Source organism: Meriones unguiculatus, chromosome 16 (assembly GCF_030254825.1).
Source record: "Meriones unguiculatus strain TT.TT164.6M chromosome 16, Bangor_MerUng_6.1, whole genome shotgun sequence".
Taxonomy (NCBI): domain Eukaryota; kingdom Metazoa; phylum Chordata; class Mammalia; order Rodentia; family Muridae; genus Meriones; species Meriones unguiculatus.
Window position 1 is genome coordinate 8,009,309 of NC_083363.1, and position 26,053 is coordinate 8,035,361.

The 26,053-nt window shown below is 51.4% G+C and overlaps 1 protein-coding gene across 4 annotated transcripts in view; it reads left to right on the plus strand.

The window, feature by feature from the left end:
- Positions 1 to 26,053, plus strand: part of Agpat3 (1-acylglycerol-3-phosphate O-acyltransferase 3) — an 83,864-nt gene that overhangs the window by 37,070 nt on the left and 20,741 nt on the right. Inside the window, exon 1 of one of the 4 annotated variants that reach the window (XM_021649686.2) lies at positions 17,128 to 17,151. The exons of the other annotated variants lie outside the window; for them this stretch is intronic. The gene's annotated coding sequence lies outside the window, so the exon portion shown is untranslated. Of the gene's footprint in view, positions 1 to 17,127; positions 17,152 to 26,053 lie in introns of those variants that run through there. 4 annotated transcript variants of the gene reach the window in all.

Genomic DNA, 26,053 nt, shown 5'->3' on the forward strand with positions numbered 1-26,053 from the left:
TGTGAATTCTCAGACTGTCCTTGCTGTTCCCTGAGTACTTGTGGGAGGCTCTTCTGTCCCCTGCTATGATACAGATGGCCAGGCATGACAGGCAGTGCCCTTCTGGCCCTGCTGGCTGCTACCATGTAAACTGTTGGTCTGTCTAGCATGGAGTGACACTAGGTGGGGTCTAGATTTGCACTGAGGCATGCTGAGATGTGGGACCCTCATCCTCTTAGAGCCTAGGAGGAAATGTATGTGAGAATGTAAAAATCTCTCACACATCTTGCCTTTGGAACTTTTTATTTTGAAACCTAAGAAATCTCATTCCAAAGAAAAACAGGATAGATACCAGAAGTGGTGGAAGAGAGGGAACAGGACAGGAACCTACCATACGTGTCCTCTGAAAGAGTCTACCTAGCAGGGGATTGAAGCAGATGCAGAGACTCACAGCCAAACTTTGGGCACAGTGCAGAGAGTCTTATGGAGGAAGAGGGGGATAGAAGGCCAGGGATTGGGGGACCAGGAACTCCACAAGGAAACCAACAAAGCCAAAAAATCTGGGCCCAGGGAGGCCTGCAGACACTGATGCTCAACCAAGGACCATGCAAGAAGAGGACTTAGACCTCCTGTTCAGATGTAGCCCATAGGCAGCTCAGTCTCCATGTGTGTCGCCTAATAAGGGGAACAGGGGCTGTCTCTGACATGAACTTGGTTGCCAGCCTTTTTCTGGAAGGTTGAAAAAAAAAAAAAAGATTTCCCAGCCAGGTATCATGTTACTTACCTGTAATCCCAGCACATAAGAATCTAGACAAGAGAATCCTGAATGCCTGAATATGAGGACTAGATGGGGCGGGCGGGGGAGGAAAGATGAACAAGGTTTCTTATGTATTAGGCAAGACAGTGACCTTAGAGGTTGCTGAATGCACACGCCTGCCCTGGGGAGACATGTGCCATGCTGCTCCTGCCTTGGCCAGCTTCGCTGTCATCATCATCGTGTCTCCTTGTGCCAGCAGGAAGAACACTGCCTTCGGGTCCTAACTGTAGAAGGCAGTGGCACCCACTCTGCCAGGGCACGTGGGTGATTCTCAGGAGTGCCATGAGCATATTCCCAGGGACAAGCTGGTGACTAGCAGTGTGTCATTTGCAGGTGGCAAGCATTTGAGTGTTCAACACAAGGACCTCAATGTACAGAGGCCCTGTGCGGGTGTGGGATGGCAGCTGCTGCCTGTATGGGCATCACTCCTCACCCAGAGCCACTGGGAGAGCTGAGGCACACAGTCCAAGCCTGGGTACCTGGGTGCTTTGTGCCCAGGTGTGTGTCCCAAAGCTCTGGCTTTTTGTTGTTGTGAGTCAGGGAGACTCCCTTTGAGACACTGCAGGGCCAGGGTGGACACTCCTCTGGAGTGAATGAGGAGGGCACCTCCCGGGACCAGAGCCTGCTCCGTTACATGGGTTATGGTGCTCCCATGGCCAGGCAAACAACTTGGAGGTGGCAGAAATGGAGTTGTAGATGAGGCTGGAATGCACAGAGCAAAGCAGGCTGCTTCCAGTGGGTTATCATAAGTGTCAGAACCATTTCCTCTAAAAGAACCACTTTTCCTTGAGTGCCCCTCTAGGTTTCAAGCCGGTAGGATGGTCATGGTGTTCCAGGAGGGACAAGTTTCTGTCTCTCAGCCGCACACAGCACGATGTCCCCAGCCACAGTCAGGGAAGGGAGGGAAGCTGGAGATGGACCTGGGACTCTGCACATGGCTCTTCCACTGAGCCACACTCCAGCCCTTGCCTTTCCTGCTGGGACTCTTCCTCTATCTCCTGAGATGGTCTCCACAAACTCATTGAGGTTGTCTGCATCCTTCTCGCTGTTGTCCCCACCGATGGTGTCTGCTTACAAAGGCCCCACGGTTGTTGACATGGTTGGCCAACCTGTGCTGACACATAACTTCTTGAAAACCTTAGTGCATCTTCATCATTCTGGCTTATAGGGTCGGGTGCAGGGGCCAGACTGGTCTCTGCTCTTAGTGTACGACCCACCCATCACAGATACAATCCAGGGTGTCTCTCCTCTCCTTTGTGCTTGCCTTTAAAAATGTCTTGGGGTGATCACAAGCCGCCCAGACGGCACCTGGAGAGAACATTTCCAAATATGTTCAGCACCCTGGAGACGGGGCCCCAGACGCCTGGGCTCACGCCATGGCCTGTTTACTCTTTGTTTGGCCTACATAGTAACTTCATTCCCCATGTGTCTCCATGTTGTTGGAAGGGCATTTGTCAGCTGGGTCCCTCAGATCCCCAGCTGCCTTGCTTCTGAATTCTCTACCATCACTGTCTGCAGCACTGACCTGGCCATGGGTGGGACTCTGCTTCGATTCTGCAGGTGATTGCTTGTATAAAGATGGGGAGGGCAGATTGGGTTGAGGAGCTGGATGGAAGTCACTTCCTATAGGTATTTGTTCAATGAATGGGTCCCTACAGAGCCAGGCTGAGAGTGGGACACAGAGCCTTGGTCCCTATGGACACGTGATGGCCAGAGGGTCCTCTGGCTAGCACCAGCAGCAACTCCTGCTTCTTCCTGGAACTGCTGGAAACAACTGCAGGTCCAGAGGCAGAGTGGGAGAGATGGGCGTGGTGAGAACCAAGGAAACATGGGCAGGGCTGGTGAGTACCAGGCAGCTTCCTCCTTGAGCGGTCCTGATGCCTCACTGGCCTTCTGACTTACAACAAACTTGGTAAGCTGGTGAAATGGTGGCCTGGGCTCCTTGACCTGGTTAGTAAGCACAGCAAGGAGGCAGGCAGAGGCGCCTGGCTGCCTGGATGATGTGTTTCCCCAGCACTCAGAGCCTAGCGTGGAGAGAAGCATGGCTGGTCCTGGACTTGTGCTGTGGTCTGGCCAGGGCACTTTGTTCAGACTTAGAACATCAGGAGAGCAGGCCGTCTGAGGAGGCATCTTCTCACATGGCCTCTCAGTCTGGGGGTGCTGGGGCCAGCCCTGGGGAGTCTTGTGCTGGGGTCATTTCTGGGATGGAAAGGAGATGGGAGGCGAGTAACAGCCACCTGGGACAGAGGCACCAGAACGGTGCTGTGAGGCACTGTGGTTGCCACAGCAGCCCCACCACCTCTCCAGTCAGTCCGGAGGCTTTGAACCTCATGGCCGCTGCCCCCAGCAGCTCTACACTGTCTATGACAGGGACTTCTTAGACTCCACCTATGATAAGAATGTGTGGGATGTTTTCTCTGCCCGACTTTTTCTTAACACAATGTTCCCCGTTTCTGTCCACACTGATGCAGATGTCAAGACTTGTCTGCTTTATTTATTTATTTGTTTATTGATTGATTGTTTTCTTTTCTTTTTTTGGCTTTTTGAGACAGGGTTTCACTTTGTAGCCTTGGCTGTCCTGGACACACTTTGTAGACCAGGCTGGCCTTGAACTCACAGCGACCTACGTGCCTCTGGCTCCCTAAAGTGCTAAGATTAAAGGTGTGCACCACCACGCCTAGCTTATTGATCATGAGTGGATAATATTCCATTGTGTACCAATTTCCCTGCCCGTTTAACCCATTGATGGACACTGAGGAGAAAAGACATCTCTAGTGTCTTAACTTCCATACTGTTATCATAACGGCTGTGCTGATTGCCCTCGCCAACACTTGTCCTGAGGATGGCTGCTATGGGTTTTGATTTGCACCATGCCACTGACTACTACTCGCAGGGTCTCTGGCCATTTGCATGTTGTCTCTAGAGAAAGTTCTGTTGTCTGTGGCTTGATTGTGAACCGAGCCCTTGTTGGACACTGGTCTCTGCATGAAATGCCTAACCAAAGGAAGGTAAGGAAGAAGGATTTACCTGGGCTCACAGTTGGAAGGCGCGGCCCGTCCTGGCAGGAAACATGGGTGCAGGAGAGTGAGGGGGCAGCCGGACTGTGCATCTAGGTCAGGAGCAGAGAGAGATGAATGCTGGTGCTCAGCTCACTATTTCCTGTTTACTGAGTCTGGGACTCCAGCCCACACTTAGGATCAGTCTTTCCACCTTAATTAACCTAATTTATATAATCCCTAACGGGCATGCCCAGAGGCTAACCTAATCTTCTTTAATCCTTCTCCTCCCACCTCTGTCTGTGCCTGTCTGTATCTGTGAATCGGTGTGTGTGTGTGTGTGTGTGTGTGTGAGAGAGAGAGAGAGAGAGAGAGAGAGAGAGAGAGAGAATCAGTTATCAGCTATCAGTTTTCTCCTTCCACCTTGTTTGAGGAAGGGTATCAGTTCATTGTTGTGTACTCCAAGCTAACTGACACACCTCTGGGAGTCCCTCCCCGCCACCCCATCTCCCAGAAAGAACACTGGGATTACAGCCTCAAGCTGCCACATCTGGCCTCAGTTAGGTTCGTGAAACTTAAACTCTGGTCTTCAAAAAGCAATTGTATTACCCACTGAGCCACCCCCCAGCCCTAACTAATTTGTATGACCTCTCCCCAACATGCCTTGAGGCTTGTCATTTTGGTGATTCCAGATCCTGCTGAACTGACAGTCAGTATTAACCATCACGGTCACTAACCAGGTGTTTAATTGGCAGACTCCTTGAGTGCAGCCACCTGTCATGCTGTTGCTGTGTCTTTTGCTCTGCAAAAGCCTCTTAGTTTGATGCAGTCCTTTTTGTCTGTTTTTACTTTTTCCATGTGTTCTTTTGAGTCTTGGCCTATTTTCTCCACAGAGAAAGGTGTCCTGCACCCGACTGGTATCCTCACAGTAGCTAGCCACTTTGACCTTTGTCATGTCCAGCATAGGCTATGTGCCGTTTCTTTACCATCTTTCCCAGTGTCATTACAGTGCATCACAGAGTAGAGAAGAGCAGGGCCAGGTCCCCAGAGTCCCAGGGTAACAGATTAACACAACATGAAGAGGTAGGCTGGAGGGGAGCATTTCGTGTGGCTGAGGACCTGGAGAGAATCGTTGGCCTGCAGCAGAGGGGGCACCTGTTGGATGGAGCTAGCACTGGCTGTCAGGAGAGCCATCACCCATGCATGAATGTGTAAACACATAATTTTGGCTGTACCATGGGGCACAGGTCAGGGAACCAAGAGTAGAGCCAGACCCCCACAAGAGGCTGTGTACTGGCACTCCACCTTAGCCAAGCTTTGGCCACACACTGGAGTTCCCTACCCTAAGGGTCATCTCAAGGCCAGATGCACAGGAATGGGGACTGAGACAGAGGACTAGGGGGTAAGATGGCAGCGTCATGGATCTCTAAGTTTCCAGAGTGGTATGTACTACCAAGAGCAGCTTAGCAAGTCACGTCTGTGCAGGCAATTAAAAGGACACTGGACAGGAGACTGGCCCACTTCATTTCTTTATTTATAACATGTATTTGGTTATTGTAGCCCCGGTGCAAATGTGGAGGTCAGAGGATGACTTTCAGGAGTTGGCTCTCTCCTACCATGCGGGATCTGGGAACTTACCTCAGGCTTGATGGCAACTGCCTTAACTTGCTGAACCATCTTGCTGGTTTTGGTTAAGTTAAAACGTTTCAGCCTTGCCGGAAACGGTGGTGCAAACACTTTACTCCCAGCACAGAGGCAGGCAGATCTTGGTGCATTGGAGGCCAGCATGGTCTACAAAGTGAGTTCCAGGCCGGCCAGGGCTATGTTTAAGGGGGTCTATCAGGTTCTGGGGGACCTGAAGTAGAAGCAAGAAGCACAGTTGCAAGCAAGCACACCCATTGGAGTGAAGGGGCTTCATCAAAACCTTGTTGAAGTCTTGAGGTGAGCAGCGTCTTCCTCCTACTTTAAGGAAAATTGGCTAATCCACAGCAGGCCTTGGCTTGCCTGGATGCCTGTCCCCAGTGCCTCCTCCATGGGCGATCTGTGAGCTTGTTTTGGAGTAAATGCTCTGTTCACATACTGTCTGCTACCACCATGTTTGCTTTAAGATAAAAGTGCTCCTCACCCAAACCCAAGAACAGTGAGTGCTCAGGTGTGGACCTGTTGCCTTGCTCTTCTCTCAATGGGTGTCTGTATGTGACTCCCATCTTTTGAGAATCAAGAGGCCCACTGGATTGGATGGTGCAAACTTCAGCTGGAAAAGTAGACTCTGCCGTTAGCTGGCTGCTGTGGGCCCACTGTGTGTGTGGGTCCACCCTGAGCTCAGTCATTTTCCTCACTGCAGGCCTCATCCCACCATGATTCGTCATGGGGGTATCTTTCTGCACCCTACCACTGGGGCAGAGCTGGTTCAGGGAGCTGCCGTTTGACTCTGGGCATCTTATGAACTACTTTGAAGACCACCATCTTCAAAGATGGGCATCTTAGAGCAGTCCTGGTTTCCCAAGAGCTTGGCCTCCCTGCTCCATGGGTGATGCCATGCTCAGCCGGGAAGTGTGAGGATGGTGTTGCACACGCAGCCAGTCACATCTGCCTCAAGTTAGTGCAAAAGTGGCCCTCCTGAGACTGTGTAAACTACGTCAGCCTGGAGAAGGCATGAGATCCTCCCAGTGGGCATTCTTGCTATTGCCAGGTGGAAAGGCCTGGCTGCCCCTGCCTGCCCCTGCCCAGTGTCCAGGCTCCTAACATGATCAAGCGGACCTTTCTTTCAGCTCGCAGTGTGCCTGTCTCACCAAGGAGGGGCTCCTTAACGCTGGGTGCTCTTGGGAAAGAGGTTCTTGAGGCAAGGAGAAGGAATTCCTGCAATTCCAAGTACTCTGTTTTAATAGTCATGAGGGCTGTGGCTAGGGGCAGGGGGGTGGGGGGCAGCCAATATTGATCTTCCAAGTGGCTGATTGCTCTTGTCATTATAGATCACCCCAGTCCCAGCAGCCAAAGTGACAAATGTCTGATACCTAGCATCCCCCAAGGGCGAGTGGGGGACACAGGAGTTCTTAGTGGCGTGTCGCTGGTCTCTGTGGCTGCATGGGTTAACAAATCAGCTGGGCTGAGCCACCTGAAGGCTTGTATTGGGAAGGAATGTCACCAGGCTCCAGGACAACCCACTGCCACAGTTCCTTCACCAGGTCGTCCCAGAGGAAGCCGAGTGCCGTACCTAGTCTGTGCTGGAGGCTCTGGCCACAGCTTCCGTGGCTCTCAGGGCTCAGAGTGGACGCAGCAGATGCCAAAACAGGCCAGAGACTTTGGCCAGGCAGAAGGGCTCCTGCAGAGGGACTGTGGAAGACCTGCAGTGGGCAGTGCCTTTCCCATCAACAACAGGGCTCCAGTCCCTACAAGAGGACACAGTGGGAACCTTGGCCGAGCACCGCCCTAATGAGCCGAGTCCACTCTCCTCATGTGGGTGGGGCCTCAGAGGGATGCTCTGGCCCCTGGGTCATTGTGCCTCAGCATCTTTCAGCTCAGCTTTTACACCCCTTATTTTTGGATTCAGAAGTCTTGGCCTGGAAGTCAGATAGCACAGGGCCCTGAGCATTTGCAGCTTTTGTATGTGGTATCCAGTTGTGGAGAGACTCTCCTTACAACGCATCAGACACAGGGACCCAAAGGACAGTGTCTGGGGCTCTGGGACTCGGCCAGCCTTTTTTTGGACCTGGAGCCCCTGGCCGCTGGGTAAGGAGCCTGTGGTTCTCTTGAGTCCCAGCCCTGGGGCTACTAGCGCTGGTCAGGGCCCAGTGACCTGTGTCAGGCTCTAATAGCTCCCGGAAAAGCTGCTTATTGGATTATTGTGTGTCCGACAGCAGAGCCTGTGGCGGTGGCCCAGAGAACAGGTTGCGCTGTGTCCTGCTTCAGCACATCCTCTGTCATTAGGTAGTGTCTGGCTGTGAAGGTGCTACTGCAGGACGTAGCCCTCGGGACAGTCCACCTCCCTCTTTCTAGTAGTCTCAGTGCCTACCCGACGTGGACAGCACAGGCCCAATCACATCCTCTCCCCTTGAGCCTGTGCCCCGATCCGCCAGAGACCTGCGCTCACGGCCAGGCTCCTCCTCGGTACCTCCAAGAAGCTCACGAGACAGAGGCTAACAATGCTGGCCAGCTCTTCAACCTGCCTTTTCTCTGGGGTCTGCGTCGCTCTGCTGGCCGTCGCCCTGGCCTATTACTTCTACTGGTGAGAGGGGCCTGATGCAGGCTGTGTGAGTTTGAGTGATGCGGGTGCGTGATGGGGCTGGAGCCTGGGAGGGTGCAGGTTCAGGCTGTGTGGATGCAGGCAAGGTTGGGTAGTGTGAGTATTGACAGTGCGTGTGCAGGTGGGAGCATTGTGGATGTGAGTGGTGCAGGTGTGGCTGCTCCGGCGGGTCTACTTTTGCCTCTGACTAAGGATATGCTCTCTTCCTGGCTTCCACCATGGGGCCATAAGAGCTGGGGAGGGGCCAAGGGACAGGAGCTCATCTGATCTTCCAGGTCCTAAATCATGTTAGAGGTGGTTGTTCAGAGGCGTCCCCTGTGTCCTCTGGGGGCACAGGTGCTGGATCTTTTCAAGCTGGGAGGCAAGACTGGCAAAGTGTATCAGGCATTTTCTCCATGGTCTCCTGCCCCTTCACACTCTTGCCTGTGTGCTTCACTGTCCTCTCTGCTGAGCGAACCAGTTGAGATGGGGTCTGTGAATGGAGCGGAGATCGGGTGGTTCTCATCACAGAGACGCTCAGCCCGGGAGCACGTGTTGAGCTTCAGGTCCCCAGTGTTCCTCACTAAGGTGGGGATGTGCTGCTGCCGGGGCTCTGTAGAGATCAAAGGAGACAGGCTGATGGGGTGCCAGCGCTCTTGCTTCGGGCGATTTCATCATGTGACACAGGGAACTCCAGCCTGGGGTTGTGGCAGGGGTGTGCTGAGGGAGGGAACAGTGCAGCGCATGCTTGGTTGGGTACAAGTCACCCCGCTCTGAAGCTGCCCCTCCCGTGAGGCTGACAGGGCCGCCTCCCTTCTCATGACAGCGGGGTGTGTAGATGAAGCAGTGGGCAGAGGCTATTGGACCTGACCTAGGATCCTTGGGCTATATAAAAACAGTTGATGCTCTTTACAGAGGCCCATATGGAGCCCAAGGGGGAAAACAATGTGGACACTGAGGGAGTAATATTAGCCCCGGTGAAGGAGAGTGCTTTTGTTTCTTACCAAAGACTGTGGGGCTCTGTGAGGCAGGGGCAGTCATTGGCAAGGAATTCCCAGACCCCAGAAGCAAACATGGATGTCATCATTGTTTCAGGGTTTGAGGTGCTGTCTTGGGTCCTGTGGTGAGGGCCCTTGCTCACAGCAGCATCTCACAGGACACCCCAGAAGTTAGCACCGAGTGACATGGGCAGGTCATGCAGTCTGCATCTCTAGAGGACTCGGCTGACGATACGGAGGGCATGGTTGTCTTGTGCAATGCTAGTGCTGGGCCCTTGCCCTGCTTTGGCAGGGCCATGCTGGTTCCTGTTCAGCATGACCTCTGACCTCTGTATTTTGGACATGTGTTAGCAGCTGACTAAACTACTGTCAGACTCACAAATGGACAGGACTTGCTGAAAGGACACTCCTTGTGTTGAGCCCAGGGAATGTAGGCAAGTGCCCCCCCCATTAAGCTGCATGGTAGAGTCTTCAGGCCTGGCACGGTCGCCAGTGTCTCCAGTAAACCTTGTTTCAGTTGTCTGTATAAGATCCCCCAAGACCTCCCAATGATAGGAAGGGTAGCGTTCCAACTCCTGACTACATACACCATCTCTTGGAGGTCCCTTTTGTGCCATCACAGCGCCTCCCGTCAGGTCTTAAACCCGGAAATGTGTGTGCTTAGTTTGATGAAAGACAGCAGCCAGGTTAAGGACACCCACCTAGGCGCCTTCCCGGTGGAGTCTATAGGGCAGGCCCTGGGCGCAGTATCCCAGACCACGCCCTGCTCTTGTACTTTCAACCTTCAAGCTTGTATAATCTGTTTGCTGCATGGACTTAAGCAGTTGCCCATTCAGAGGGGGGAAAACCCTTTCAGAAGCAACAGAACTGGAGAGAAGCTAGTTATCAGCTTGCCCATGCAGTGTGGGACCTGTCCGTTGACTCCTGGAACCCCATATTGAGGTGTGATCCGACTTTGAACGTACCAACCCTTCAGAAACCTGTGTGGGTGCCTGCTTCAAAGTTCTCCGAGCTGGACTATCATTTCCTGTTACCTGAGTCAAAGCAGTCTGTCGCCATTTCTTCTAGAAAACAAACCAGAGGCAAAGCCTTAACTGAATAGCAGCTGTGTGGGGTGTGGGACTGGTGGCCACTTCTTTGCGTGCCTCTGTGTGTGTGTGTGTGTGTATGTGTGTGTATAAGTGTATGATTATGAGTGTGTGTGTATGATGTATTATGTATATGAGTGTGTGTAGGAGTGTATGATTATGAGTGTGTGCATGAATGTATTATGTATATGAGTGTGCATGTGTGTACGTGTGTGTGTGTGTGTGTGTGTGTGTGTGTGTGTGTGTGTAACTGAAGCTTCACTCATGTGCATTGAGATAGGAGCTTGGCTTGGTGACACACAGCTGGAGATATAAAGTTGAGGGATTTGATGAAGCAGCCGGTCAGAGTTTTGTAGGGAGGTGACTGGTCATCTTCGGAATGGGGGCAGAACACACAAGCTTCCTGACCTCAAGCTTCAGCAAGCCCCTGTTCTGACCCTTTCACGGGATCCGTGAGTTGATCACGTGGGCTTAACATGGCTGCCTGTGTTACTTGTTAGGAAAATGGTGCTGTTGTTTGCTGCTTGGACTCTGGATAACCTTGCAATTGGCTTAGGGGATTTTCGAGGTTTCAGCACGCCTGAGTTGGGCTGTGCTACCTCCTGACACTCTACAGCCATTTACTCCGTTTACCCTCAAAGCCACCCAGTGGTGCTGACAGCAACAGTTAGCTTATTCTGTTCAGATGAGAAACAGCTAATTTATACATTATAATTTGGATAAGAATCAGCCCAGTATTTCTGAATGTCGTCAGAAGTCTGAGTGTCATAGGGTTTTTGAGAGTCTTTATTTCATTTTATTTCAGTGGTTTTTAATATCAGTAGAAACTTACTAATCCAGTTGGTCAGACCTGATTAACATTCTTTCCTTTTTCCTTAATTGTTTATTTGTCTTGGGCTCTGAGAGTTTAGAATTAAAATGGAGGTATCTCAGAATGAAATTCCTTTGGAGTTACTTAAAAGCCAGAATTTAAAAAAATCTAAATTATGAATGATGAGAAGGTTCTTTTATGAATAATGAAAATTCCTGAATCTTCCTGAACATGGCAACTTGGTTTAGGTTAAGTAGGAGGTATGGGTAGGCAGGCAGGCAGGAATGATGAGGTGAGGTCATAATAGCATCCTCATTGTTGTTTTACCAGAACCAGGATTAGTGTTGTTTCTATAGTTTAGGAATATACCAAGAAAAAAATTAAATATCTCAGACAACTGAAAAATATTAGTGTGTGCATGTGTGCATGCGTGTATGTGTGCATGCGCGCATGTGTAGGCAACTGCCATGGAACGCCTGCAGAGCTCAGAGACTCTCTGTCACCTTTGTGTGGGCTCCCAGGGTTGAACTCAGGTCACACCAGTCTTGCATGATAAATGCCTTTCCCATCTCACCCCCCAAAAACTTTAGAAAAATATCTAAGTATGACAGCACTAATGGACTATAAATAGTGTGAGAAATAGACCCTGTGACTGGTGCAGTGATGAGACCCGCCAGCACACATCTGTATGGGTGGGCTCAGAGGAGCTGGCCCAACTTTGAGGTGAGATAGGAATCTGGGAGTTCACTTCCTGGTTTTGCCACACAGGCACTGTCAGCGACACCAGCACAGCCTCCCCCACCCCACCCCCTGGGCTGACGGGAGTTTTGCTTCTGTGTCTTTTTTCCCCAGTTGATGGAGCCTGCTGTGGTGTTTTCTGCTTCTCTCTAGTTCCTCTGCTCCCAGGAGCTGACTGTGGATACTCTGTGACCAACTCTGCATTTTTAGTTATTACGCCTAAAAGTCCTTCATGATGGTCTACAGTGTATTCTTTGATGGAGATGGCCACACAATCTTTAATGTTTTACAGGACTCCCAACACTTACTTTATAAGCAGATAACATTTTTCTAGAGGGGTAGGCCTTGGAGTCATGGGTGTGTTATTGGCTAAGGATAAAGGCATCAGCCAGTTTTGACAATTAGTGCCGTATATATCTAATATCAACCCAGATCATAGGTTCAATGAGAGTTTTGTGTAACAGGTCAAATCTTACAGTTAGACTTAAGTATTTTCCCACTAAAGTAAGTTTCATAACTATGTAATTCAGCAGGAATACTGTGTCCTAGGCAGGGTTTCTATTGCCGTGATGAAACACCATAAGCAAAAGCAAGTTGGAGAGGGAAGGGTTCATTTGGCCACACCTAAGTGCATCATTGAAGGAAGTCAGGACAGGAACTCAAACAGGGCAGGAATCTAGAGGCAGGAGCTGATGCAGAGGTCACGGAGGGATGCTGCTTACTGGCTTGCTCCTCGTGGCTTGCTCAGCCTGCTCTCTCATAGAACCCAGGACCACCAGACTGGGGCAGCATCACCCACAGTGGCCTGGACCCTCCCCGTCAATCACTAATTAAGAAAGTCCTCTACAGGCTTGCCTAAAGCCCAATCTTAGGAAGGCATTTTCTCAATCAAGGCTCCCATCTCTCTGATGACTTTAGCTTGTGTCAACTTGATATGAAACTACCCAGCACAGCCCCCAAGTAGTTGAAATAGTTTAAATTCTTTTTTTAAATACCTTATTTATTTTGTGTGTGGGAGTGAAGTCACTCATGTGCTCATGTGCCATGGTGCATGTGTGGAGGTCAGAGAACACTTGGGAGTTGGTCCTCGGCATCCGTGTTGTTGAGGCAGGGTCTCTCATTGCTGTCACTGTGCAGCGTGTGCCAGGCTGCCGTGAGCTCCTGTGTGGCTCTCTTGTCTCTGCCTCCCATCCCAAAGAGGGAGTACTGAGATCACTCATGTGCTTTCTAAGCAAGTTCGAGAGCTCAAACTCAGGTGCTTAGGTTTGCATAGCAGGTATTTGTATCCACTGAGCCACCTCCTGGCCCCACTAATTCCTTGTAGTAGGCTTTCCCACAGTTAAGGTAAGGTGGTGGCTGTCCAGCAAGTGAAACCCCTTATTCAATGGGAAAACGTATAGACATTTGGATAAAATCTAATCACAGAGTTTTAAATGATTGTATCAGTTAAAAAAATTTTTAAAAATCCTTGTTCTGTAAGCCAGGCTTTCTGTAAATGTTACTGAGAGCACATCAACATTTGAGGAAGCCTTGGAGGGTACAGTGGGTAAGAGTGCTTCCAAATCCACTGTGAAAGAAGATCCAAGCCTCAATTTTATATGTAATGGGATGAAACACATTAGAATCATCTGTAAATCTTATGATGCCCCTGGAAGCCAGGTCGTGATGGCTCAGGCCTTCAATTCCAGCACTGGGAAGGCAGAGGCAGGTGGATCCCTGAGTTTGAGGCCAGCCTGGTCTATGGAATGAGTTCCAGGACAGCCAGGGCTCCACAGAGAAACCCTCCCTGTCTTGAAAAAGCCTGGGTTGGGAGAGAGCTCAAGAAGCCAAGCTCAGCAAGTTTTAAAATGACCTTTTTTCTTTAGGTCTTTTTTTTTTTTAATCTTACTTTTGTATCTTATCTGTGTTTGTCCAAGTGAAAGGCCTTGAACATTCTGTTTTACAAGGGCTAATAGTTGCCAAACGCCATTCTAAAATTGAGCAGTGGTGTGCATGTCTTTAATCTCAGTGCTTGGGAGACATTGGTAGGTAGATCTCTCTGAGTTTGAGGCAAGCCTGGTCTACAAAGTGAGTTCCGATATAGCCAAGGCAACAAAGAGAAACCCTACCTCAAACAACAAAAAGGCCATCCTAAAATTTACATACATGTTTTATATTAGGCATGCTAAGATAATAATTATAGCACAATTTAAAATATGTGAAATGGTCTGAGTGTGGTGACACACATCTTTAATTCCACACTTGGGCAGCAGAGTTAGGCAAAGCTCTGTGAGTTTGAGGCTAGCCTGGTCTACATGGTGAGTGTTAGGACTGTCAGAGCTACATAGTAAAACCCTGTTATGGCAAAACAAACAAACAAACAAACAAACAGAATGAAGTGGCTGTAGATTTTGTCAATCTTCTACTTTTAAGAAATTTCCAGGAAGATTGGATTTTGTTACAAATAAAACAATTACAGGCAAATAGTCACTGCTCGCACAATACAAAGTGTGCTCTTGAGGGAAACAAAGTAGCAAGTTGACACTTCTGGATCTTCAGCGGTAAGAAAGGCCTGGCCCAAAGGGGAAAGCGGGCGGGAGAACTGGATGCTCTTCCTTGTAAGGCTGCTCGGCACAGACATGTCCTCCCATGGGGGACACTACTGTAGGAAGGGTTTCTCTTTCTTCTTGGCTTTGTAACAATTAGTTCAAAAGAAACCAGTGGGCCATCCTCCCCGCCTAGGGGGCTCCCAGCCCCAGAAGGAGCTCATTAGCACAACTGAGGGGGCCACGTGGACAGCTGGGCAAGGCTGGTGCTGGAACCTCCCTCTGATCCACATGACTCCTCCAGTGACAGTGGAGCATCCTCAGGTGCCCAAAACTGTTCCTGAAGAGCACAGCCAGATATGAGTGACCATGGCTCAGGAACACAGGTTCAGGGTACCCCCAAATACCGTGTTCCAGTGTGGTGACAACTGCATGAAATCACTATAGCAGCAGAACAAAGAAAGGCATGCGTTAAAACACACTGGAGGAAACATCCAGTAAGTAGGCTGTTAGAGCGAAGTGGGGAAGTCTCTGATGTAGGCCTCGGATGCCATCTGATGACTTTCGTAGGAGCTAGGGGACTCAGTACGTTCTGAGAGGGTTTGCCTCAATCACAAAAATGTTACGCCAGCCACAGAAGTGGACTATGCATGGCTCCTAAGGGGACTGAAGATAACCCAAGGTGGTTTGCTCTGGACCTGTAACATTCCAGCTCTCCACCATCAGGGAAATGTAAGAAACTGCCAAACCCCAGAAGCTCCGATGTGTCAGGCTTCCTTGTGAATCTTCAGCTCAGCCCGTACTCTTTTTCCTGGGAATGTTGGTTCACAGAAATTTCCTTGTGAGTGGGCGTCACTGCCACGCACAGAGTTGTGCTGAGGAAGTGCTGGCTACAGCAGAAAGAGCAGTTGTATCCAGGTGACAGATCTGCTGTCGCTATTCCTGGACGCATGAGGTCTGGCTCCCCACACCAAGTGTGTGTGTGGCCACTGCACAGCTTACAGCTTCGGGGGAAGTTCTGCTGAGCGGAGGTCATAGGCAGCACCTCTGCCAAGTATGTTCAAGGTCCTGGCTTGCTTCCCCAGTACCACAAAGAAAAGACGAAAACGTCCTCACTGACATAGCCCCATCCTCTTCTGCCGCAGGTGGCTTGTTGAGCTATGAGCTTCAAAACGGTCTTTCAGTTTCCTTTTTCTTTATCTTTGTTTTTGAGACAGGATCTAGGCTCCACCTGCCTTTGCCTTCTGAGTCTAGGGATACCACGCCCACCTGTCTTTCAGTTTTTAATGTTTCATTACTGTGTAAGTAACCACTTTATGCCAAAACAAACATGAAAAGAGTCCCAAGCCCTGTTGTTCCATACGCCAGAGGTTACCTTCATCACATATAACTTATGTCTTCCAGGGGAGGGAGCACCTGTGTTTCAGAAGTGTTTGGCTGCTGCGTGTCCCAGAGGATGGTGTGCTGTGGCTATGGTGGCTGACCCCTTGCGGGGCGCTGTGACCACGCCTTCAGCGCGCAGTGCACCTCCTCAGGGATCTTCCTTGTGCCTTTCTTAAGCCAGGTGCCTACAGTAGTAGGTGTCTCTGTAGTTCTTTGGGGTGATGTGTTCTTTGGGTGATGGCAAAAGTGGCTTTGTTTCTTTTAAAAATGAATTCTTTAAAGGGGAAATTATTTGGACTTGAAGGTCATGTGAGGCGTCTTCGGAATCTGGGTTGTAAACGTCCCGGTAGCTTCTAGGTCGTTATTGCTCCACTTTGCCCTGCAGGGCCATGTGGGTGGCTTGGCTGGGGGCAACATGGAAGTTGAGCTTGAGCTGCATGCTGGACCGAGTCAGAAAAGCCTGAGCCTGTCAGCCCTTTAGCCCCAGGGTGACCTTGGCTGGTTCCCTCACAGAGAAAGCTCTGAGTCTGTGCGGAGGTGTCTGTTGCCTGCCTGGAGAGCAGTGGACTGTGGGTTTGAGTGTTGAGGCACTTTCTTGAAGCTGGTCTGCCAGCCTGTCTTCCTGGCAGCTCTCACACCATACTGTGTGCACTGGCAAGAAAAATACCTCAGACCGCTCAGGGGAAGAACCCAGCCCAGGCATGCCCGTGTCTCCAGCCTTGTCGATGGGTAGCCAGCATGGAGGTCCATTTCATCCTCTTCTGGATTGTAGTTCTTGCTCAGCTCTCATCTCTGTACACCCCCCCCCCATCAGATGGAGCCTAGGGCCACCCCCTCTTCTACCTGTAGCTTTGACTCAGTGGTCCTCTGGCCTCCCCTCTCCATCAGCTGATCCTGGGTCATTCCATCATTGCTTGGTAGTCCTGGACTGACCCTCCGAGCCTGTGGCCCTTAATCCACAGAGGAAGGGACTGTTTTACATGTCCAGCATAGAGAGGAAGTAACTGTGGGGAGGACCCTACATGCTGGCCTGGGGTGAGGTGGTATGGCCCAGCTGCAGCTGCTTCCTGCCGTTGGTGAAATCAGGCAGAAAGGTCACAGGTCAGAAGACTGAGTTGTACTTAGAGTGAGGAGGCCACAAGAGCACAGCCTTCCTGTGTGAACCCCTGTGTATGGCACTGTCCCACCCACCAGCTTCCTGTGGTTTGGGGGTACAGCATCGCTCGAGGCTGGGCCCTGAGGAGCAAGAGCTGGTAAGGCTGCTGAGAGCGTGGGCAGTCTGCCCTGGGCACCTCTGCCGCCGCAAGCTTGTTTTCTTGCACACTGCTCTCCTGCCTCCCTCCCCAAGGCCTGCCTCTCTCGTGTGCCAAGTGTGAACATGAGCTGGCCACACAGCCAGCCCTGACGCTTCACCCAATTGGCAGAATGGCTATTTTTGTGCTCCGGGACATAGCTGAGTGGTCACTATGCTATCCCCACTCCTGCCAGCTGGGTCCTGTTGCCCTGCTGTGGGAGGAGGCTGCAGACTCCCCCAGCCGGGACCCCAACAATCTGAAATACAGAGCGCAGAGAAAGAAGGAAAGCAGAAGGGCAGGTAAGGAGCCAGAGCATCCGGGAGTCCCAGCCAGGGCTAGGAGGACAGGAGAGCCTTGATGGAGGTTCTGCTTCCTGCCGGGAAGGGGAGGGCAGGGACAGGATCAGAGTGGCTTCCAGGGCACTGACCCTGCTGACCTAGATTCCCTGGTCACTTTTTGAGCAGAGCCTTGTTTCCCAGACATAGAAAGCTGGGCTCTTTCCTCAACGACAAGAAAGTTGTACCAGTCCCCTGGCAGCCAGCCAAGCCGGGCAGCCTGATGGGGCACCTCAACCTTGGTTGGAGACCTTGGCCTTGGGCTCTGTAGGGTGGAGTTACTAGGATAAGTTATAGAACAAAACTTGAATTTGGTATAAAGTTTGGGGACAGCAGAGAGAAGGACATATACAAGATGACTGCTTAGGGCGTGGAGTGAAGAGAACTTAGGTATGAATTTACATATTTCTCTCAAGGGTGAGCTCCTCAGAACAGGCCTCCCTCCTGAAGGGTCCTCCTGCTTCTGTCAAGATCTGAGCCGGGCCCCTCTCAGGGGGCTCATGGGCAGAAGGCCAGGTTCCTTCATCCCATCTAGCCTTTGTAGCCCCAATTCCTGTGGCAGTGTTAGGTGCATTAAAAGATAAGTGAGGAGGGGTGTCAAGGTGGCAGGCTCTGTGGAGTGGCCACGGCAGCAATTGGGGTCCCAGGGAGGGGTGAAGGGGACCAACTAGAAGTAGAAAGCAGCCCAAGGTCACGCTGGGGTTCTGTGAATATTAGGATGGCTACAGGCTGCTTCACATATGCTTATACAGCAGTTGTAGTGCACAGAGGACCATGACCTTGCTGTTTAAGGGTGGCCTTTGTTACCCTTACCTAAAGAGTTACTTTTTATGTTACTCTTCCAATGTTGTTCTTCATATGTCACTATTCATATGTTGCTCTTCATATGTTGCTCTTCATATGTCGCTCTTCATACATTGCTCTTCATATGTTACTCTTCATATGTCGCTCTTCATATATTGGTCTTTGTATGTTTCCATTATATACCACTGGACGGATTAGTGTTTTAGAAATTCTCACACTACTGAGATTTTCTGAGTTGTTCTTCAGACATGGAGCTCAAACGTTTTGCTGCTGAGTAGCTGGTCGCAGTGCATGAGAGAAAGTGAGGCCCTTTTCCAGCCTTCCGTGGTGACCTTGCAGGCCAGTCTTCTTGGTAGCTGCAGGTCCCCGGTGGCAGCAGTCCGCTGCCACGTGCTTTGCGGAGGGTGAGGTGGTTGTTCTGAGACCCACTTGGTTTGTCACATTTGAATCTCTACCTTCCTGAAAGTCTAGTCTAAATGCATGGAGTTTGCCAGTTTGATGCAAATGTGGCAGTGCATTGTGCTTGGCCAAAGTCTGTTAAGAGCCTGCAGAGAGCTTGCACCTCTGGGTTTGCCCAGGAGAGCAGCCCTCAGGAGGGCTCCACAGTGTTCCTGTGGCACCTGGGGAGTCTGGAGCAGGGCAGAGACATCATGGAGAAAAGCAGCAGAGAAGGGCATCATCATGTCACACTCCACCCAGCTGACTCACCTGTGTCCCTCACCTGCTTCCTTTGCCAGACCTTACCTCTCATCTGATTCTTCTGCTTGGTGGTCCTGGACCTCAGACTTCCAGCAGGATGAAGAAAGATTGCATATATCACGTGCCTGGGCTTTGTCCTGAGGGAAGGAGAGACAAGCTCTCCCCATGCCAGGGAAAGCTAAAATTCAGCTCCACCAGTTTTCCACATGGTGAGCTGCAGTGTGTGTAGAAAAGTGTGTAAGAATTGCTGTAATGATAATTATACAAGAAGTACCCACTCACTTCTCCAAGAGCAATCTCTCACAGTGTGCAGTGCTGGTAAGATGACTGAGAAGACATGTGTGTGCATGTGTGAGCGCACGCGTGCATTATGCATCATGTGGCTGCTCACATATGTGCTATGCATGAGTGTACGCACATATGTGCACGCGTATGAGTATGCCTGCGTGTACATGTGTGTGCTCTTCACTTGTGTGCTCTTCACGTGTATGTACTTGTGGGCGGGTGTGAGTGCGCCTGACTTATGTACAAGCATGTTTTGGAGTGTGGTGTTCTGCCCTGGCCCAGGGTGGTGTCTGGTGTAGGAAACAGCCACGCCTGTGAGCCCAGGGGCCTGTCACAGGCCCATTGTGTAGTCATCAGGCCTGGGAGCTTTGTGCCTTTCTTTACTTCCCTTACCACCATCACCACTGCCCTGGCTAGGACAGCCATCAGAAACACCCTGGAGACCACAAAGATTCTGGAGCTAGGGACTTGGGGTAAGCGAAGGGCCTGGGGCTCTTCATTTACTTTTCTGCTTGGTGGCACTGGGGACTGATCTGTCATTAGAGTTGTGTCCACTGTGCCCACTGTCCACTTCCCTGCCAAGGCTTGACTCACCCCTGTCCTCCTGCCTCCTGCCTCATTCTATAGAAACAGCCTAGGGGCCATCAGGACTCAGCCTCAGTCACCATCCCATACTAAAAGTCCCCAAAGGGAATTTTTTTTTTTTTTTTGCTTCCTTCTGGCCTCTTGACTCCTCCAACAGTGTTCGGAGGGACCCCAGGCCATGCTGGTCTCACAGCCCCTACTCAGTGACCAAAGAGGCCAGGCACGATTTGCTTGGCCTCTGCCTGCTGGGGTGACCACCTGCTGTTCTGATAGTGACCCTTTCTTTGTCACTGGTCCAGAGCCACCACAGCTGGCATCCCTGGCCAAGCTGAGACTCAGCAGGCCTGGTGCTGGAGAGAATGGGGTGGGCTTTGATTCTCTGGCTCCTGCTCTGAGGAGTCCTCTGCGAGGTAGTTCTTTCAGCCAAGGTAATCAGGGCGGCCTGTGAGACAGGGAAGCCTCACTGCTGTTTGTCACAGCATGCTTGCAGCAGACTGGAGTCACGCACATCGTAGCCGAGGGAACAGCCCTCCCCCACTGAATGCTGCACCCGTGTGATTGGCACACTCTGGGTAACGATGGAGCCAGGGGACGGAGCTGGAGACCCTCGAGTCCTTGCCTCCTGAGGGGGCAGCTGCTGCTGTGACCTCAGGGCGTACGGCAGTACTGGCAGGCACACCTTGGCTTATCCCCCTCGGAAACTTCATCATCGGCTTTGTGTCTGCACACTCATGTCACTTCGCAACCCCAAAAGGACTGCTAGGCCTTGCATGTCCCGTCTTAGCTCAGGGGGGAAGAACTAAGTCCTGTTTATCTCCATCCCTGGTTCAGCAAAAACAAACAAACAAACAAACAAACAAACAAACACTTTCCTGGAGGCCTTAAACACCCTCACACATGCACACTCCACCCCCTCCTCACTTGCTAGAACTTGGTCACATGTCCTCGTGGGTACCTGTTCCAGGAGAGGCACGTGGCCTTGTTTAGTATGAGGCTTGGGCTCTGTTCTCAGAATCCAGGAGTGTATGCAATGGCTGTGCCCCGCGCCCAGCTTCCAGATGCTGTTAGCAAACCTTGGAGGATGCCGGTGCCACAAAGCAGAGTTCTGTCAGGAACTGGAGGGGCTGCCGTGTGAGGTTTAATTAGTCAAGACAATGTAACGCTACAAGATTCCCATGAACTCAGCCAGGGCTTTAAGGTAACTTGTGTTACTTTTTAAACTTGTCTAAATCCAGTAGAAGCACGAGTCCATTGGCGCCCAGACGGCCCCTGTGAGGTGCTGCGTGAGAGACCTGACGCTCATGGCCGGGGCTGTGTTCAGCGGGGGCACTCGAGGCCGCAGGCCATGGCCCTGACTTGCCTGGGTAGGGTCGCACCTTGTTGTTGGAGCGTTGACCCTCGGGCCCATGTCCTTAGTCTGTGTATGTTGTGGCCCAGGCCAAGTTGGTGATGACAGGCTTCGTGGTTGTGGCACCTGCAGGCTCTTCGCTTGGCTTTTCTCTCCTGTTTGTGTTCCCTACGAACTATGGAGTCAGTTTGTTCCAAGGGGGGTGGGGGCGCTTTGGACATTGTAATTAGGCTTCGGTGGTATTTATAAACAGCTTATGTACTGAAATGGCTTATGGCATGCCTAAGCAGTCTGAGACCACACCCACTTCGCCTCGGTTATGTGGGTCAGCAGTTTCCTCTGGGCTTATCCCGGTGCTCCTGGTCCCCCTGAAATCATTCTCATTCACTCACAGTTACCCCAAGGTTGTGGTCTGGTGACTTTTGGCTAGGTTGGGCTCACCATCCAGTAGACTGACACTAAGTGTGCCCACTTAATGGCCAAAGGCCACAGTAGGCTTCGAGGTCTCTGTAGGCAACCCCAGAAGTCGTAAGTGTCATTACCACCCAGGCAGCCAGGCCAGGTCCTGGGCCAGGAGTCGGCCCACATCTGGAAGTGGCAGTGTGGACTGGCTCAGCACATGCTCAGAGAAATCCCTGGTTACCCGGTGCACGGGGCCCCATTCAGTTGGATTTTCTGTCGCTCAGTACATTTCACACACACTGTTCTGTGTGTCGTGTGTGTGCACTGTCCAGACTGTCCTATAGCCTGGACACACTAGGGGCTGCTATGTCTTTCTCTGGTCACTAAGCGCTTGTGAGCCCACACCCTCACTTGCTACAGAGAAAACTGCTGGTCCTGGGGTTCTAGCCCCTTACTTTCTACCCGCCCCAAAGGTAACATGGCCACAGGGTCAAGCCCAGGAGACAGCAGAGCTGCTAGAGCTTGGCCCTCAGTGACCAGCTGCATGGCACTCACCAGGCTGAGCAAGGCTACCGGGACCCAGCACTGCCAGAAGCGTACAACATCCCTGCCATCTTGGACCCTGTGTGCTGTGCTTCCTCTGCTCAGCACCCCTGTCCTCTTGCTGAGTGTGACAGTGCCGGCCAGGGGGAGCAAATGGTGCTGATGGCACCTCCTCCTGCACCACAGCTAGACACCCTTCCCTCCAGAGGCTGGTGAGACTGGACCACCTGGCAAGGGCTCACCCTTTATCTCCCCTCATACCGAGACCAGATGGTCTGCTGGTGAGTTTGCCTAAGGACTATTGATAGCATTTATTTCATGTCCGTTCTGGTTAAACACCCCGAGGAACAGGGTCAGTCCCTGTGGTGAGGTACAGGCCTGCCCCCAGCCACACATCACAGTGCAGCCTTCTCAGTCAGCTGCCACCAGCACTTAGTCCGTCTGCTGTGTCCCTCCCACTTCCTTCTCACCAATGCTTATACAAGCTGTGGCGATGAAGCCACGGTTTTGTCCAATTGTGTAAGGAAGGTGGAGGTGTCGGTGAGGGCCCTTGGGGCCACTGCCCTGAGCACCCCTCTGCTTTTCACACCCAGAAGGTCGGGCTTTATATTTTTGTTCTTGGCAGTTATGAATAGTGAATGTTACTCCTGGTTTAGACCTTTTGAGGTGCTGTACCATTGCCGTTGCTGCATGTCCCCTTCTCATTCCTGTTAGCGATTCTCCTCCAGCATGTGCTGATTCTGGACCAGCTGAGTTCACCACACAACAACAAAGATGGGGGAGGGTGTGCAGGGAATGCCCTTGGCCCAGCCCTTCACACAGCCTGCCCTCCTGCTGCAGTCAGGCCTTGGTAGGGGATGGGCAGTGGAGATGGAAAATGAATGTGGGTGAATGGGGCAGGGAGGAGAGAGGAAGGAAGGTGACAGCTGTGTCAGTCCTGTGAACTGGAAATCAATCACCGAAACCCACAGTAAGAAGTCTTCCTTGTGACTGGGTCTCCAGCATCGCAAACAGCTCATTTTCCATATTCCAGTGTCTTCCCTTTGCAAACTTGCCTGCTAAATGCCAACCACACTCTCTGAAAGACTCTTACCCTTCAACCATGCAGTGCAGTGTGAAGAGCGGGGGTGGGGTGGAGTGGGGGTGGGGCCATCTCTGGAGAGACAGTGCTCTGACAAAGAAGAGGGCATTCTGGGAAGTGGTCCCTAGGGAAGCAGGGCAAAGAGACCAAGGATGATGGAGAGGCTCCTGGAGGGTGGGAGGATGGGGACTAACTGTGACCAGGAAGTTGGCTGTGAGAAGAGGGACCTGCAGGTTTTCCAGATCTCAGATCAGGGAGCCGGGAAGCCTGTGTGAGGCATGTGAGTGCATGGGCCTTGGACAGCGCTATGCAATTTAGGGGCTCAGAACTCTGGAGATAAGACCTGCAGTGTAGAGGGCTGTGTAGCCCTGAGAAGGGCTAGGAGGTGTCCCCATGGTTCAGGTGGGTGTCCTGTGCTGCTGCCACAGGGTTCAAGCTCATGCTGTGATCACAACTTAGCAAGCAGGTAGTCCCAGCTCACAGGATAGCTCAAGTGTGGAGTCCCGAGGTCTGCGCTGCCTCACCTCTGAGCCTGTGCCAGAAGTGTCCAAATGAGGCTGAAATGGTTCACAGTTTTGCTGGGACAGTAGGTCACAGAAATCAATAAAAAGCCCTCAAAGCATAATTTCAAGCCAGAGACTCTTGGTAGGCCATGTGGTGATAAAATCCTGCAGCAAAAACGCTGTGGAAATACACTGCCAGGGAGCAAGCAGGGAAGTGTCCGCAGGGAGGTTGTGAGGCACCCATGGGGATGCCAGATCTCCAGTCTGGTCAGTGTCTCTGGCTGCATTTAGAAGATTAAAACTGCACTTTAAAAAAATCATGTTTTACAGCACGCCAGATTCTATACACGCCGCATAATTAAACCTGGGTTTGGAATGTAGGTGTCAACTTGAAACGAGAACACAGGACTTTTTAAAACTTTGTATTGGGCATGGTGGTGCTTGCCTTAAGCTCCAGCACTCTGGAGACAGAGACAGGTGGATCTCTTTGAGTACTATGCTAGCCAGCTACCTGAGACTCTGCCTTAAATGCAAAAACAAAGCAAAACAATTTGTTTTGAAGGCACCTGGGCCAACGCTCTGGTCACTGAATCCAGGCCTTTCCCCACACTTACCTGTTCTGACGGACCAGAAATGTTGCAGCCAAGAGCAGGGCAGAGCAGGAGCTGACGTGAAGATTGAGTGGTGTTCTTGTAAACAGCACCGAAGTCCAAAAAGCAGTGAGGGGACAGTCCAGGGAAGGGGTGAAGGGAGTGTGGCCAGCCTTGAGAAGGCAGGCCCCGTGTCTAGCGTTAGGGAGTCGAGAGTGATGGTTGCTTCAGTCATCCGCAACAAAGATAAACCAGATGGCCTTGAGGACACTGTTAGGTAGTTCCTGGTGGCTGACTACGATGCAGGCAGATATCCTGGGCTATGGAGTAGCTTCGGGCTATCTCAGTGCCTGAGCTGAGCTCCGGGCTAGCATTTGGCTAAGTCCATCTGCCCCTTCAGGTTTGGTTAGACCCGGGGACATCGACCTTGAAGGTAGACCGGGGACACCAGTGAAGTGAATGCGTAGATGGCAATTTACTGTAGGGACGGAGCAGAGTGCTGAGGGTGGGCGTGGGCTCACCTGGGATTCCGCACAGGCTCTCTAGTCAGAGATCCCTTCAGTAGAGCAGGGAGCCTCCACTGTGTGACGTAGTGGCTGCTCAGGAAAGCCAGCCTCACAGCCCGGAGCGTGAACATGTGGGGACCGTTTCTGATCCCTGGCAGCTAGGCACACCCAGGCATCATCAGATGAGGGACAGCTGAGGACTTAGCAGTGGACACCTGAATTGTTGTTGCGTGCAGCAGGGCCAAGCTCAGCAGTGTGATGACAGGCTATCTGGGCCCAAACGGTGCCATTCTACACCTTGAAAAAGAAGAAAGCCAGGGCTGGGGAGATGTTTCAGAGGTTAAGAGCACCGGCTACATTTCCAAAGGTCCTGAGTTCAATTCCCAGCAACCACATGGTGGCTCACAAGCATCTAAAATGAGATCTGGTGCCCTCTTCTGGCATGCAAGTGTATATGCAGACAGACCCTGTATACATAATAAGTAAATAAATTTAAAAAAGAAGGAGAAGAAAGCCAAGCTATCAGAACAGTGATGGACACAGCTAGGGCCTAGGGTGGGACCTGCCTACATGGCTCATTCTGTGTAGTGGTGTTGGCCACCTGGTCATTGAAACTTGCCACCCAAAGATGAGTTCATTGTGACTGTATGTAAGACCTCACTGAAAGTCTTTTTTAAAAATTATAGTCTGTGTCTGGGGCCCTGGCTGTGGGGTTGGAGATGTGGCATGGGGTCTGGGCATCTCCTTTGAAAGCAAGGAGAGGGTTGTCCCTTCCTCTGGGGCTGCTGGGTCACAGCTGACATAGCTGGGCTAGCATCACGTGACAGCTGTGGAGACCCCGCTGCCTCATGTATTCGGGTCTATGCAGGCCCATTCTGTGCGGTATGAGAGGGGTCTCTGAGGTTCCCGGGATGTTGGGGTGCATGGTCTTAGGCCTTTCCTGTGGGGAACTGGCCTTGGGACATGAGTGTAGACTCAGGCCTCAAAGTCAACACTGAAATCCCTTCCTGCTGGCCCCTGTGTGACCCTGAACAGGTCATTCAGCCTTCCTGTCCTCTAGTCACTCACACGTAACACACAGCATACTCTATGGGATTCCGTGACCATGGACAAATTGTGATGAGATGTGTTTGTTACAGGCCCTGGAGCACAGCTGTGTCTGAGAAGTGTTCCTCTTGTCCCTATTGTGTTTTTGTCCCCATCATCTTTTGCTGGTTTAACAAATTACTCCAGAGCCCAGTGACTTAGCCAAGTGGGTTGGGATTCTCTTTTAGTCACAGTTAATCTTCCAAGGCTTTGGCCACCTGGAGATCTGGCTGGAGCTGAGCTGACCAGATAGAGCATGAGGTCTAGTCTCCATCACAGGACCGAGACCTGCTTTGTCTATGTCCCTAGGGAATGGTAGCTGGCCATCCTGCTAATAGTCCAGCCTCAGAAAGCCAGTGTGTGTGTGTGTGTCTGTGGTATTAGTGTGTGTGTGTGTGTGTGTGTGTGTGTGTGTGTGTGGTGTTAGTGTGTGT